Source organism: Pinus tabuliformis, chromosome X (genome assembly GCF_031772625.1).
Source record: "Pinus tabuliformis cultivar Carrire ecotype Pingquan chromosome X, CPIR1, whole genome shotgun sequence".
NCBI classification, from domain to species: domain Eukaryota; kingdom Viridiplantae; phylum Streptophyta; class Pinopsida; order Pinales; family Pinaceae; genus Pinus; species Pinus tabuliformis.
In genome coordinates this window covers 1,599,776,124-1,599,780,080 of record NC_142308.1, presented here as the reverse complement: position 1 = coordinate 1,599,780,080, position 3,957 = coordinate 1,599,776,124, and positions in this window count along the sequence as shown.

The following is a 3,957-nucleotide window of genomic DNA, read 5'->3' as shown; positions in this document are numbered from 1 at the left end:
CGGCTGAAAATAGTGAGCCAGTACTTTCATCCTTCTTCTCGCAGTAGGTTTCCCACCAGTCCTTGACGTGGGGGGCTACTTTGAGAAGAGCAAAAGAAATCTTTTCCCGACTCGAAAATTCATGAACAGAAAAATAACCCTCTAGCAGATTTAACCATTTATCTACGGCATCTGTGTCTATCTGACCCTCGAATATGGGGATTTCAAAATTAACTTGTACCTTAAAGGGTGTGGCGTTTCCAGAGTAGCTGCTGGAAGCCGATGCGTTGCTTCTGGGTAGCCACTGAAGGATCTGGGCAAAGTTGTCCATCATCGCATTCCGTTGTCGCTCGAGGGCTTCTTCGAGCAAGATTTTGATGGGATCTCCTGCCCCCTCATCTTTCTTCTCGTCCGCCATGGGAGGCCGTCGGGATTTGCGAGGCTGGTCTTGCAAAGGTTCAACCAGTTCAAGCCCTAACTCCTTATATCCCGACCTTGTTGGGGACATGCAAAGAAAAACAGAGAAAAAGCAGACCGCTCTGATACCACTGATCCGGATTTAAACAGGAACGCAACAAATTACAGAGATAACCATATACACAAAGATGCAGCGGAAATAATACTTCATTTCATTAATGGAAAATACTGAAATATGATTACAACCAGAAATGGAAATAAACCAGCTAGGGCGATGGTAGCTTATCTCTGAGAAGAGATGTGGTGGCTACATGCCTCTGAACTGTGTTACAATGAGGCTCGAAGGTCTATTTATTGTTGAGAAACAATGGAAAGCCCTTAACATTCCAAAACCTAACCCTAGGAGATGAAACGCCAAATTATGGGCCCCGTTTGGGGGTAAGTTGGTACATCAACTTCCCGGGGTCGTAACTTTGGCATATGATCTCCGTTTGACGTGTACAATAGCTCATTAGCAAGATCTATCTGAGCACTATCATTTTTGGAAGCCCCTGGATTCCCCAAAAAACGTCGTTTAGGGCCTCAAAACGGCTCCAGAAGTTCAGGACCCGAAAAACTGCTAAAAATAGTAAGTTGTGCTACAATTAAGGAAACTGAAAATACTGAGAAAGACAATGGTGGGGGTCCAGGTGGACTTGGCAGGTGGCCACCAATATCCACCTGGATCAAGAAGACCATCAAATTGCTAAATATCAGGCCTTTTCTAAATTTTTAATTGTAGAATTGAATAGGAGATACAATCTAATACCTAGGTTAGGGCCTGGTAGACCTCCAAAAAGTCTCATTGTAAATGAACCTTAGATCAAATCTGTTGAAACCCAGACAACAATCATTCAACCATTGAATCAAACAGTTGAAACAAGCCAAATTGATAAAGTTGTTTTCGAAACTTTTAATGTTGAAAGAGAACTGGAAAGAGTTAAAATACCAATTCCCTTAGTTTAACTGTAAAAAAACCCAGGGTATAAAACCAAGTTTCTAAATGGATTCAGTCATCCAGTGTTAATGTTGAAGGGGATGTGATAAGCCTGCAAGACGAAAAACCCTCAGTAGTCTTTGGTCCTAGCTTTGATACGATAGATGAGAATGTACCACATTTTTATGTGACACTGAAAATTCATGATTTCCTATTATATAACTATATGTTATATTCTGGGGCTTCCCATAATCTGATGCCCTAAGTAATCATGGACCAGTTGAAACTAGAAGTCACTAGAACTTACCATGATCTTTACAATTTTGACTCCAAGAAAGTACCTTGTCTTGGTCTTATTAAATATTTGGTCGTTACTTTAGCTCAGATTCCTGTCAAAAGTGTGGTTTTAGACATATTAGTCACTGACATCACTCCCAAATTTTGCATGTTGTTATCAAGATCTTGATGTGCTAAATTAGGAGGAAGCCTACAAATGGATATGTCTTATGCCACTATTGCGTATATGGGGGTGAGCATCTCAGATTATAAAGAGAATTTATATTTATGAACATTGTTTATAAATATGATCAAGCTAGGAATCATCCTATTTATGTGGTTGACCAAGACTTTGGGTGTTTTGAATTATCAGCTAATAATTCACAAAATACTCAACTTACTATTGAAAACATTGTTGACAAACCTAAAACCATTGAAACTGATATTTGGAAATTGTACTTTGATGGTTCTTGCTCAAAGGAAGGAGCAGGAGCTGGAATTGTATTAATTTCACCAGATAAAGAAAATATTACCCAATCATATAAACTTGAATTCGATGTAACTAATAATGTAGTAGAGTATGAAGCTTTTCTGCTAGGATTGGAATTAGCAAGAAGTCTTAAGGTGTAGAATTTAAGTGTATACAGTGATTTTGAACTTATTGTCAAACAAGTTAGGAATCAATGTCAAACTAAGAACCCTAGACTAAGATCTTATAGGAATGATATTTGGGATTCAATTGAAAATTTCTTTTCAACATTCAATATCACTGCTATTCCTAGAGATCAAAACATGCATGCAAATTCCTTGGTTGTCTCTGCTAGCTCTTTTAAATTTCCTGATAAAACGATTGTCCAATATCAAATTCAAGTATAGACCATCTATTCCTGACAATCTTAAGCATTGGAAAATCTTTGATGATGACGAGCAACGAAAATCCTTTTTGCAAGTCATTGATGAATTCTCAAACCTGCAAGCTGAGGAAGAACAACTTTATAATCTTGAAGTTGGCAACGAAAATCAAACACCGCAATTTGACTCTAAAATTGATGATCATAACAATATCAAATTATCTAACAATTTTATTCCAAAAGGGTTAATCCCTCTTGAGAAGCTCTTTGATCATAATGATGTCCCCAAAAATCCACTATCAGATTCACATGAGGAAAATATTGAAATTTATAACATTGGAAGTTTTGAAGAAATCAGAAATGTTAAAATTTCTGCATCCCTATCAATGGAAGCCAAAGACAAATATTTAGCCCTCCTTAAAGCCTACAAAGATGTTTTTTTCCTGGTCTTATAATGAATTAAAAACATATGATACATCTCTTATTGAACATAAAATTCCATTAAAACCAGAGGCAAAACCTTTCAAACAAAAATTGAGGAGAATTAATCATGTCCTTCTTCCTATTATTGAAAAAGAACTTAAGAAGCTACTTGATGCTAAAATAATACTTCCATTGAGATATTCTGATTGGGTAGCCAATCTAGTTCCAATGAGAAAAAAGAATGATGAAATTAGATTATGTGTGGATTTTAGGAATTTGAATAAATCTTCCATGAAAGATAATTATCCATTACCTAAGATGGATCAATTACTTTATAAAGTTTCAGGAGCCCATAGAATTTCCATGTTAGATGGTTTTTTTGGATATAATCAGATTATGGTTAGTCCAGAGGATAGAGAAAAAATTGCATTCACAACTCCTTGGGGCACATTCATGTATGCTCGGATGCCTTTTGGGTTAACTAATGTTGGAGCTACATTTCAACATGCTATGGACCTAGAATTTGTAGGTAAGACCAACAAATTTGTTGTTATTTATTTAGATGATTTAACTGTTTTTTCCAATTCTGATGAAAAGCATTTAAAGCATTTGAGAAAGGTTTTTGACAGGTGCAGAAAATTTGGGATTTCTCTTAATCCCAAGAAGTCTTTGTTTTCACTCCAAGAAGGAAAACTACTCGGCCACATCATTTCTAAAGAAGGAGTAGTCATTGATCCTAAAAGAGTCTCAGAAATTTAGGAACTCATACTACCAAGGAATAAGAAGGAAGTTCAAGCTTTCCTTGGGAAAATTAATTTTTTAAGAAGGTTTATCCCTAATTTTGCTAAAATAGTTAAGGACATAACTGATATGCTGAAAAAGAACCATGAAGTTAAATGGACTATTCCTGCTAAGTATGCATTTGATTAGATTAAAAAGGCCATTACAGAAGCCCCCATCATAGCTAGTCCATATTACTCTGAACCTTTTAGTGTCTTTTATTTTGCTTCTGAAACCACCTTGGTTGATGTTCTT